We start from the raw sequence: 10225 nt of genomic DNA, 5'->3' as shown, positions 1-10225 counted from the left end.
GAGATCAGACGAGATCAGGCGTGCTCAAGGGGGTGTGGCCATAAGCGAGAGCAAGGCTCGCTGGCACCCTTCTTATTGAGAGGACAGCTCCGTCACCTCTTTTACGACGCTGCTTTTTTTCCCTTGCGTTTTTCTCTTCTTCCCACGTTCTCTCTCTTCACTGCCTTCGTCCCCGCTCTATTTCACTTCAGCCTTTCACTCTTGCTTCCTTCCAATGAGGACGGAGCTGCGGGAGAAAGGGCGCTATAGAGGATCGCTGTGGAGAGCTGCTGCTGTGCTTTGACATCTGAGCTCTGTGGAAAACGATCTCAATACAATTCTGAAAAACGCGACTCTCCGAACGCCAGCCGAACAAGTCTCCACAGCCGAAGCGCTGTGTCTCTTTTCAGCTGGCGATAAACCTTTCCTCGATCCTTTGCGGACTTGTAAAACTGTTCCTGATCAGAATAAAAAACGCTCACGCTAATACACAAGCACCCGTGTCTCGCCAAAGCTGACAAATAAACAGACGGACAAGCCTCACTGCACGTGTGAACAGGGGAATGAGCGAGCGAGCGGGGATAGGGCGCCTCCTGCGCTTAAAAGCTTACAGCACATGGTACTCCCAGGCGGTCTCCATCCAAGTACTAACCAGGCCCATCCCTGTTTAGCTTCCGAGATCAGACGAGATCAGGCGTGCTCAAGGGGGTGTGGCCGTAAGCGAGAGCAAGGCTCGCTGGCACCCTTCTTATTGAGAGGACAGCTCCGTCACCTCTTTTATGACGCTGCTCTTTTTCCCTTGCGTTTTTCTCTTCTTCCCACGTTCTCTCTCTTCACTGCCTTCGTCCCCGCTCTATTTCACTTCAGCCTTTCACTTTTGCTTCCTTCCAATGAGGACGGAGCTGCGGGAGAAAGGGCGCTATAGAGGATCGCTGTGGAGAGCTGCTGCTGTGTTTTGACATCTGAGCTCTGTGGAAAACGATCTCAAAACAATTCTGAAAAACGCGACTCTCCGAACGCCAGCTGAACAAGTCTCCACAGCTGAAGCGCTGTGTCTCTTTTCAGCTGGCGATAAACCTTTCCTCGATCCTTTGCGGACTTGTAAAACTGTTCCTGATCAGAATAAAAAACGCTCACGCTAATACACAAGCACCCGTGTCTCGCCAAAGCTGACAAATAAACAGACGGACAAGCCGCACTGCACGTGTGAACAGGGGAATGAGCGAGCGAGCGGGGATAGGGCGCCTCCTGCGCTTAAAAGCTTACAGCACCTGGTATTCCCAGGCGGTCTCCCATCCAAGTACTAACCAGGCCCATCCCTGTTTAGCTTCCGAGATCAGATGAGATCAGGCGTGCTCAAGGGGGTGTGGCCGTAAGCGAGAGCAAGGCTCGCTGGCACCCTTCTTATTGAGAGGACAGCTCCGTCACCTCTTTTACGACGCTGCTTTTTTTCCCTTGCGTTTTTCTCTTCTTCCCACGTTCTCTCTCTTCACTGCCTTCGTCCCCGCTCTATTTCACTTCAGCCTTTCACTCTTGCTTCCTTCCAATGAGGACGGAGCTGCGGGAGAAAGGGCGCTATAGAGGATCGCTGTGGAGAGCTGCTGCTGTGCTTTGACATCTGAGCTCTGTGGAAAACGATCTCAATACAATTCTGAAAAACGCGACTCTCCGAACGCCAGCCGAACAAGTCTCCACAGCCGAAGCGCTGTGTCTCTTTTCAGCTGGCGATAAACCTTTCCTCGATCCTTTGCGGACTTGTAAAACTGTTCCTGATCAGAATAAAAAACGCTCACGCTAATACACAAGCACCCGTGTCTCGCCAAAGCTGACAAATAAAGAGACGGACAAGCCGCACTGCACGTGTGAACAGGGGAATGAGCGAGCGAGCGGGGATAGGGCGCCTCCTGCGCTTAAAAGCTTACAGCACCTGGTATTCCCAGGCGGTCTCCCATCCAAGTACTAACCAGGCCCATCCCTGTTTAGCTTCCGAGATCAGACGAGATCAGGCGTGCTCAAGGTGGTGTGGCCGTAAGCGAGAGCAAGGCTCGCTGGCACCCTTCTTATTGAGAGGACAGCTCCGTCACCTCTTTTACGACGCTGCTTTTTTTCCCTTGCGTTTTTCTCTTCTTCCCACGTTCTCTCTCTTCACTGCCTTCGTCCCCGCTCTATTTCACTTCAGCCTTTCACTCTTGCTTCCTTCCAATGAGGACGGAGCTGCGGGAGAAAGGGCGCTATAGAGGATCGCTGTGGAGAGCTGCTGCTGTGCTTTGACATCTGAGCTCTGTGGAAAACGATCTCAATACAATTCTGAAAAACGCGACTCTCCGAACGCCAGCCGAACAAGTCTCCACAGCCGAAGCGCTGTGTCTCTTTTCAGCTGGCGATAAACCTTTCCTCGATCCTTTGCGGACTTGTAAAACTGTTCCTGATCAGAATAAAAAACGCTCACGCTAATACACAAGCACCCGTGTCTCGCCAAAGCTGACAAATAAACAGACGGACAAGCTGCACTGCACGTGTGAACAGGGGAATGAGCGAGCGAGCGGGGATAGGGCGCCTCCTGCGCTTAAAAGCTTACAGCACCTGGTATTCCCAGGCGGTCTCCCATCCAAGTACTAACCAGGCCCATCCCTGTTTAGCTTCCGAGATCAGACGAAATCAGGCGTGCTCAAGGGGGTGTGGCCATAAGCGAGAGCAAGGCTCGCTGGCACCCTTCTTATTGAGAGGACAGCTCCGTCACCTCTTTTACGACGCTGCTTTTTTTCCCTTGCGTTTTTCTCTTCTTCCCACGTTCTCTCTCTTCACTGCCTTCATCCCCGCTCTATTTCACTTCAGCCTTTCACTCTTGCTTCCTTCCAATGAGGACGGAGCTGCGGGAGAAAGGGCGCTATAGAGGATCGCTGTGGAGAGCTGCTGCTGTGCTTTGACATCTGAGCTCTGTGGAAAACGATCTCAATACAATTCTGAAAAACGCGACTCTCCGAACGCCAGCCGAACAAGTCTCCACAGCCGAAGCGCTGTGTCTCTTTTCAGCTGGCGATAAACCTTTCCTCGATCCTTTGCGGACTTGTAAAACTGTTCATGATCAGAATAAAAAACGCTCACGCTAATACACAAGCACCCGTGTCTCGCCAAAGCTGACAAATAAACAGACGGACAAGCCGCACTGCACGTGTGAACAGGGGAATGAGCGAGCGAGCGGGGATAGGGCGCCTCCTGCGCTTAAAAGCTTACAGCACCTGGTATTCCCAGGCGGTCTCCCATCCAAGTACTAACCAGGCCCATCCCTGTTTAGCTTACGAGATCAGACGAGATCAGGCGTGCTCAAGGGGGTGTTGCCGTAAGCGAGAGCAAGGCTCGCTGGCACCCTTCTTATTGAGAGGACAGCTCCGTCACCTCTTTTACGACGCTGCTTTCTTTCCCTTGCGTTTTTCTCTTCTTCCCACGTTCTCTCTCTTCACTGCCTTCGTCCCCGCTCTATTTCACTTCAGCCTTTCACTCTTGCTTCCTTCCAATGAGGACGGAGCTGCGGGAGAAAGGGCGCTATAGAGGATCGCTGTGGAGAGCTGCTGCTGTGCTTTGACATCTGAGCTCTGTGGAAAACGATCTCAATACAATTCTGAAAAACGCGACTCTCCGAACGCCAGCCGAACAAGTCTCCACAGCCGAAGCGCTGTGTCTCTTTTCAGCTGGCGATAAACCTTTCCTCGATCCTTTGCGGACTTGTAAAACTGTTCATGATCAGAATAAAAAACGCTCACGCTAATACACAAGCACCCGTGTCTCGCCAAAGCTGACAAATAAACAGACGGACAAGCCGCACTGCACGTGTGAACAGGGGAATGAGCGAGCGAGCGGGGATAGGGCGTCTCCTGCGCTTAAAAGCTTACAGCACCTGGTATTCCCAGGCGGTCTTCCAACCAAGTACTAACCAGGCCCATCCCTGTTTAGCTTCCGAGATCAGACGAGATAAGGTGTGCTCAAGGGGGTGTGGCCGTAAGCGAGAGCAAGGCTCGCTGGCACCCTTCTTATTGAGAGGACAGCTCCGTCACCTCTTTTACGACGCTGCTTTTTTTCCCTTGCGTTTTTCTCTTCTTCCCACGTTCTCTCTCTTCACTGCCTTCGTCCCCGCTCTATTTCACTTCAGCCTTTCACTCTTGCTTCCTTCCAATGAGGACGGAGCTGCGGGAGAAAGGGCGCTATAGAGGATCGCTGTGGAGAGCTGCTGCTGTGCTTTGACATCTGAGCTCTGTGGAAAACGATCTCAATACAATTCTGAAAAACGCGACTCTCCGAACGCCAGCCGAACAAGTCTCCACAGCCGAAGCGCTGTGTCTCTTTTCAGCTGGCGATAAACCTTTCCTCGATCCTTTGCGGACTTGTAAAACTGTTCCTGATCAGAATAAAAAACGCTCACGCTAATACACAAGCACCCGTGTCTCGCCAAAGCTGACAAATAAAGAGACGGACAAGCCGCACTGCACGTGTGAACAGGGGAATGAGCGAGCGAGCGGGGATAGGGCGCCTCCTGCGCTTAAAAGCTTACAGCACCTGGTATTCCCAGGCGGTCTCCCATCCAAGTACTAACCAGGCCCATCCCTGTTTAGCTTCCGAGATCAGACGAGATCAGGCGTGCTCAAGGGGGTGTGGCCGTAAGCGAGAGCAAGGCTCGCTGGCACCCTTCTTATTGAGAGGACAGCTCCGTCACCTCTTTTACGACGCTGCTTTTTTTCCCTTGCGTTTTTCTCTTCTTCCCACGTTCTCTCTCTTCACTGCCTTCATCCCCGCTCTATTTCACTTCAGCCTTTCACTCTTGCTTCCTTCCAATGAGGACGGAGCTGCGGGAGAAAGGGCGCTATAGAGGATCGCTGTGGAGAGCTGCTGCTGTGCTTTGACATCTGAGCTCTGTGGAAAACGATCTCAATACAATTCTGAAAAACGCGACTCTCCGAACGCCAGCCGAACAAGTCTCCACAGCCGAAGCGCTGTGTCTCTTTTCAGCTGGCGATAAACCTTTCCTCGATCCTTTGCGGACTTGTAAAACTGTTCATGATCAGAATAAAAAACGCTCACGCTAATACACAAGCACCCGTGTCTCGCCAAAGCTGACAAATAAACAGACGGACAAGCCGCACTGCACGTGTGAACAGGGGAATGAGCGAGCGAGCGGGGATAGGGCGCCTCCTGCGCTTAAAAGCTTACAGCACCTGGTATTCCCAGGCGGTCTCCCATCCAAGTACTAACCAGGCCCATCCCTGTTTAGCTTACGAGATCAGACGAGATCAGGCGTGCTCAAGGGGGTGTGGCCGTAAGCGAGAGCAAGGCTCGCTGGCACCCTTCTTATTGAGAGGACAGCTCCGTCACCTCTTTTACGACGCTGCTTTCTTTCCCTTGCGTTTTTCTCTTCTTCCCACGTTCTCTCTCTTCACTGCCTTCGTCCCCGCTCTATTTCACTTCAGCCTTTCACTCTTGCTTCCTTCCAATGAGGACGGAGCTGCGGGAGAAAGGGCGCTATAGAGGATCGCTGTGGAGAGCTGCTGCTGTGCTTTGACATCTGAGCTCTGTGGAAAACGATCTCAATACAATTCTGAAAAACGCGACTCTCCGAACGCCAGCCGAACAAGTCTCCACAGCCGAAGCGCTGTGTCTCTTTTCAGCTGGCGATAAACCTTTCCTCGATCCTTTGCGGACTTGTAAAACTGTTCATGATCAGAATAAAAAACGCTCACGCTAATACACAAGCACCCGTGTCTCGCCAAAGCTGACAAATAAACAGACGGACAAGCCGCACTGCACGTGTGAACAGGGGAATGAGCGAGCGAGCGGGGATAGGGCGTCTCCTGCGCTTAAAAGCTTACAGCACCTGGTATTCCCAGGCGGTCTTCCAACCAAGTACTAACCAGGCCCATCCCTGTTTAGCTTCCGAGATCAGACGAGATAAGGTGTGCTCAAGGGGGTGTGGCCGTAAGCGAGAGCAAGGCTCGCTGGCACCCTTCTTATTGAGAGGACAGCTCCGTCACCTCTTTTACGACGCTGCTTTTTTTCCCTTGCGTTTTTCTCTTCTTCCCACGTTCTCTCTCTTCACTGCCTTCGTCCCCGCTCTATTTCACTTCAGCCTTTCACTTTTGCTTCCTTCCAATGAGGACGGAGCTGCGGGAGAAAGGGCGCTATAGAGGATCGCTGTGGAGAGCTGCTGCTGTGCTTTGACATCTGAGCTCTGTGGAAAACGATCTCAATACAATTCTGAAAAACGCGACTCTCCGAACGCCAGCCTAACAAGTCTCCACAGCCGAAGCGCTGTGTCTCTTTTCAGCTGGCGATAAACCTTTCCTCGATCCTTTGCGGACTTGTAAAACTGTTCCTGATCAGAATAAAAAACGCTCACGCTAATACACAAGCACCCGTGTCTCGCCAAAGCTGACAAATAAACAGACGGACAAGCCGCACTGCACGTGTGAACAGGGGAATGAGCGAGCGAGCGGGGATAGGGCGCCTCCTGCGCTTGAAAGCTTACAGCACCTGGTATTCCCAGGCGGTCTCCCATCCAAGTACTAACCAGGCCCATCCCTGTTTAGCTTCCGAGATCAGATGAGATCAGGCGTGCTCAAGGGGGTGTGGCCGTAAGCGAGAGCAAGGCTCGCTGGCACCCTTCTTATTGAGAGGACAGCTCCGTCACCTCTTTTACGACGCTGCTTTTTTTCCCTTGCGTTTTTCTCTTCTTCCCACGTTCTCTCTCTTCACTGCCTTCGTCCCCGCTCTATTTCACTTCAGCCTTTCACTCTTGCTTCCTTCCAATGAGGACGGAGCTGCGGGAGAAAGGGCGCTATAGAGGATCGCTGTGGAGAGCTGCTGCTGTGCTTTGACATCTGAGCTCTGTGGAAAACGATCTCAATACAATTCTGAAAAACGCGACTCTCCGAACGCCAGCCGAACAAGTCTCCACAGCCGAAGCGCTGTGTCTCTTTTCAGCTGGCGATAAACCTTTCCTCGATCCTTTGCGGACTTGTAAAACTGTTCCTGATCAGAATAAAAAACGCTCACGCTAATACACAAGCACCCGTGTCTCGCCAAAGCTGACAAATAAAGAGACGGACAAGCCGCACTGCACGTGTGAACAGGGGAATGAGCGAGCGAGCGGGGATAGGGCGCCTCCTGCGCTTAAAAGCTTACAGCACCTGGTACTCCCAGGCGGTCTCCATCCAAGTACTAACCAGGCCCATCCCTGTTTAGCTTCCGAGATCAGACGAGATCAGGCGTGCTCAAGGGGGTGTGGCCGTAAGCGAGAGCAAGGCTCGCTGGCACCCTTCTTATTGAGAGGACAGCTCCGTCACCTCTTTTATGACGCTGCTCTTTTTCCCTTGCGTTTTTCTCTTCTTCCCACGTTCTCTCTCTTCACTGCCTTCGTCCCCGCTCTATTTCACTTCAGCCTTTCACTTTTGCTTCCTTCCAATGAGGACGGAGCTGCGGGAGAAAGGGCGCTATAGAGGATCGCTGTGGAGAGCTGCTGCTGTGTTTTGACATCTGAGCTCTGTGGAAAACGATCTCAAAACAATTCTGAAAAACGCGACTCTCCGAACGCCAGCTGAACAAGTCTCCACAGCCGAAGCGCTGTGTCTCTTTTCAGCTGGCGATAAACCTTTCCTCGATCCTTTGCGGACTTGTAAAACTGTTCCTGATCAGAATAAAAAACGCTCACGCTAATACACAAGCACCCGTGTCTCGCCAAAGCTGACAAATAAACAGACGGACAAGCTGCACTGCACGTGTGAACAGGGGAATGAGCGAGCGAGCGGGGATAGGGCGCCTCCTGCGCTTAAAAGCTTACAGCACCTGGTATTCCCAGGCGGTCTCCCATCCAAGTACTAACCAGGCCCATCCCTGTTTAGCTTCCGAGATCAGACGAGATCAGGCGTGCTCAAGGGGGTGTGGCCGTAAGCGAGAGCAAGGCTCGCTGGCACCCTTCTTATTGAGAGGACAGCTCCGTCACCTCTTTTACGACGCTGCTTTTTTTCCCTTGCGTTTTTCTCTTCTTCCCACGTTCTCTCTCTTCACTGCCTTCATCCCCGCTCTATTTCACTTCAGCCTTTCACTCTTGCTTCCTTCCAATGAGGAGGGAGCTGCGGGAGAAAGGGCGCTATAGAGGATCGCTGTGGAGAGCTGCTGCTGTGCTTTGACATCTGAGCTCTGTGGAAAACGATCTCAATACAATTCTGAAAAACGCGACTCTCCGAACGCCAGCCGAACAAGTCTCCACAGCCGAAGCGCTGTGTCTCTTTTCAGCTGGCGATAAACCTTTCCTCGATCCTTTGCGGACTTGTAAAACTGTTCCTGATCAGAATAAAAAACGCTCACGCTAATACACAAGCACCCGTGTCTCGCCAAAGCTGACAAATAAACAGACGGACAAGCCGCACTGCACGTGTGAACAGGGGAATGAGCGAGCGAGCGGGGATAGGGCGCCTCCTGCGCTTAAAAGCTTGCAGCACCTGGTACTCCCAGGCGGTCTCCCATCCAAGTACTAACCAGGCCCATCCCTGTTTAGCTTCCGAGATCAGAAGAGAACAGGCGTGCTCAAGGGGGTGTGGCCGTAAGCGAGAGCAAGGCTCGCTGGCACCCTTCTTATTGAGAGGACAGCTCCGTCACCTCTTTTACGACGCTGCTTTTTTTCCCTTGCGTTTTTCTCTTCTTCCCACGTTCTCTCTCTTCACTGCCTTCGTCCCCGCTCTATTTCACTTCAGCCTTTCACTCTTGCTTCCTTCCAATGAGGACGGAGCTGCGGGAGAAAGGGCGCTATAGAGGATCGCTGTGGAGAGCTGCTGCTGTGCTTTGACATCTGAGCTCTGTGGAAAACGATCTCAATACAATTCTGAAAAACGCGACTCTCCGAACGCCAGCCGAACAAGTCTCCACAGCCGAAGCGCTGTGTCTCTATTCAGCTGGCGATAAACCTTCCCTCGATTCTTTGCGGACTTGTTAAACTGTTCCTGATCAGAATAAAAAACGCTCACGCTAATACACAAGCACCCGTGTCTCGCCAAAGCTGACAAATAAACAGACGGACAAGCCGCACTGCACGTGTGAACAGGGGAATGAGCGAGCGAGCGAGCGGGGATAGGGCGCCTCCTGCGCTTAAAAGCTTACAGCACCTGGTATTCCCAGGCGGTCTCCCATCCAAGTACTAACCAGGCCCATCCCTGTTTAGCTTCCGAGATCTGACGAGATCAGGCGTGCTCAAGGGGGTGTGGCCGTAAGCGAGAGCAAGGCTCGCTGGCACCCTTCTTATTGAGAGGACAGCTCCGTCACCTCTTTTACGACGCTGCTTTTTTTCCCTTGCGTTTTTCTCTTCTTCCCACGTTCTCTCTCTTCACTGCCTTCGTCCCCGCTCTATTTCACTTCAGCCTTTCACTCTTGCTTCCTTCCAATGAGGACGGAGCTGCGGGAGAAAGGGCGCTATAGAGGATCGCTGTGGAGAGCTGCTGCTGTGCTTTGACATCTGAGCTCTGTGGAAAACGATCTCAATACAATTCTGAAAAACGCGACTCTCCGAACGCCAGCCGAACAAGTCTCCACAGCCGAAGCGCTGTGTCTCTTTTCAGCTGGCGATAAACCTTTCCTCGATCCTTTGCGGACTTGTAAAACTGTTCCTGATCAGAATAAAAAACGCTCACGCTAATACACAAGCACCCGTGTCTCGCCAAAGCTGACAAATAAACAGACGGACAAGCCGCACTGCACGTGTGAACAGGGGAATGAGCGAGCGAGCGGGGATAGGGCGCCTCCTGCGCTTAAAAGCTTACAGCACCTGGTATTCCCAGGCGGTCTCCCATCCAAGTACTAACCAGGCCCATCCCTGTTTAGCTTCCGAGATCAGACGAGATCAGGCGTGCTCAAGGGGGTGTGGCCGTAAGCGAGAGCAAGGCTCGCTGGCACCCTTCTTATTGAGAGGACAGCTCCGTCACCTCTTTTACGACGCTGCTTTTTTTCCCTTGCGTTTTTCTCTTCTTCCCACGTTCTCTCTCTTCACTGCCTTCGTCCCCGCTCTATTTCACTTCAGCCTTTCACTCTTGCTTCCTTCCAATGAGGACGGAGCTGCGGGAGAAAGGGCGCTATAGAGGATCGCTGTGGAGAGCTGCTGCTGTGCTTTGACATCTGAGCTCTGTGGAAAACGATCTCAATACAATTCTGAAAAACGCGACTCTCCGAACGCCAGCCGAACAAGTCTCCACAGCTGATGCGCTGTGTCTCT

At 52.4% G+C, this 10225-nt stretch overlaps 1 protein-coding gene, 9 non-coding genes and 7 pseudogenes across 10 annotated transcripts in view; all 17 read right to left on the bottom strand.

Moving 5' to 3' along the window:
* Positions 1-46, bottom strand: part of LOC138218436 (5S ribosomal RNA) — a 119-nt pseudogene extending 73 nt beyond the window's left edge.
* The window catches only part of LOC138242514 (zinc finger protein 135-like), a 446217-nt gene that overhangs the window by 178378 nt on the left and 257614 nt on the right, over positions 1-10225 (bottom strand). The window lies entirely within an intron of this gene.
* Positions 584-701, bottom strand: LOC138218709 (5S ribosomal RNA; annotated as a pseudogene).
* On the bottom strand, positions 1239-1357 carry LOC138216540 (5S ribosomal RNA). Its single transcript, XR_011180252.1, has one exon. It is a non-coding gene; the product is annotated as a 5S ribosomal RNA (ribosomal RNA).
* On the bottom strand, positions 1895-2013 carry LOC138244552 (5S ribosomal RNA). The gene has a single exon (XR_011193167.1). It is a non-coding gene; the product is annotated as a 5S ribosomal RNA (ribosomal RNA).
* LOC138216990 (5S ribosomal RNA) lies at positions 2551-2669 on the bottom strand. Its single transcript, XR_011180703.1, has one exon. It is a non-coding gene; the product is annotated as a 5S ribosomal RNA (ribosomal RNA).
* LOC138217853 (5S ribosomal RNA) lies at positions 3207-3325 on the bottom strand (annotated as a pseudogene).
* On the bottom strand, positions 3863-3981 carry LOC138218304 (5S ribosomal RNA; annotated as a pseudogene).
* Positions 4519-4637, bottom strand: LOC138244019 (5S ribosomal RNA). Its single transcript, XR_011192633.1, has one exon. It is a non-coding gene; the product is annotated as a 5S ribosomal RNA (ribosomal RNA).
* LOC138217140 (5S ribosomal RNA) lies at positions 5175-5293 on the bottom strand. The gene has a single exon (XR_011180853.1). It is a non-coding gene; the product is annotated as a 5S ribosomal RNA (ribosomal RNA).
* Positions 5831-5949, bottom strand: LOC138218303 (5S ribosomal RNA; annotated as a pseudogene).
* LOC138216529 (5S ribosomal RNA) lies at positions 6487-6605 on the bottom strand. Its single transcript, XR_011180241.1, has one exon. It is a non-coding gene; the product is annotated as a 5S ribosomal RNA (ribosomal RNA).
* On the bottom strand, positions 7143-7260 carry LOC138218128 (5S ribosomal RNA; annotated as a pseudogene).
* LOC138244018 (5S ribosomal RNA) lies at positions 7798-7916 on the bottom strand. The gene has a single exon (XR_011192632.1). It is a non-coding gene; the product is annotated as a 5S ribosomal RNA (ribosomal RNA).
* Positions 8454-8572, bottom strand: LOC138218595 (5S ribosomal RNA; annotated as a pseudogene).
* On the bottom strand, positions 9114-9232 carry LOC138218712 (5S ribosomal RNA). Its single transcript, XR_011181532.1, has one exon. It is a non-coding gene; the product is annotated as a 5S ribosomal RNA (ribosomal RNA).
* Positions 9770-9888, bottom strand: LOC138244016 (5S ribosomal RNA). Its single transcript, XR_011192630.1, has one exon. It is a non-coding gene; the product is annotated as a 5S ribosomal RNA (ribosomal RNA).

The sequence above is a fragment of the Lepisosteus oculatus genome, chromosome 14 (assembly GCF_040954835.1).
Source record: "Lepisosteus oculatus isolate fLepOcu1 chromosome 14, fLepOcu1.hap2, whole genome shotgun sequence".
Lineage (NCBI taxonomy): Eukaryota > Metazoa > Chordata > Actinopteri > Semionotiformes > Lepisosteidae > Lepisosteus > Lepisosteus oculatus.
This window is presented reverse-complemented; position numbering and strand designations above follow the sequence as displayed.